Source organism: Arachis duranensis, chromosome 5, assembly GCF_000817695.3.
Source record: "Arachis duranensis cultivar V14167 chromosome 5, aradu.V14167.gnm2.J7QH, whole genome shotgun sequence".
NCBI classification, from domain to species: Eukaryota; Viridiplantae; Streptophyta; class Magnoliopsida; order Fabales; family Fabaceae; genus Arachis; species Arachis duranensis.
In genome coordinates this window covers 73,979,844-73,980,476 of record NC_029776.3, presented here as the reverse complement: position 1 = coordinate 73,980,476, position 633 = coordinate 73,979,844, and positions in this window count along the sequence as shown.

The window sequence follows — 633 nt, the reverse complement described above, 5'->3', positions numbered from 1 at the left end:
GGTTTTCAAAATTTTTCAAAATCAAATCTTTTTCAAATCAAATATTTTCAATCAAATCTTTTTCAAAATCAATTTCTTTCCATTTTAAAAAAAATACTTGCTATGAATTAATGATTTGATTCAACATTTCAAGTATGTTGCCTTTTCTGTTGAGAAAGGTTTAATGTTTGAATCATATCTTTTCTTGTTAGCCAAGTCATTAATTTAGAAAATCAAATCTTTTTAAAATGTTTTTCAAATCATATCTTCTCAATCACATCTTTTTAAAACCAATCATATCTTCTTAACCATATCTTTTTCAAAATAGTTTTCAATCAAATCTTTTTTATTTCTAATTTCAAAATCTTTTTCAAAAATCACTTTACTTCTTTCTCAATCTTAGTTTTCGAAAATCATCAATCAATTTTCAAAATGTTTTTAAAATATTTTTAATTTATTTCTTCCCCTCTTCTCACATCCTTCTATTTATGGACTAACACTATTCCTTAATGCACAATTCGAACTCCATCTTTCTTAATAAGTTCGAATTTTCTACTTCTTCCTTCTATTTTTCTTTTCCTCTGACACCTCATGGAATCTCTATACTGTGACATAGAGGATTCCATATTTTCTTGTTCTCTTCTCTTTCATATG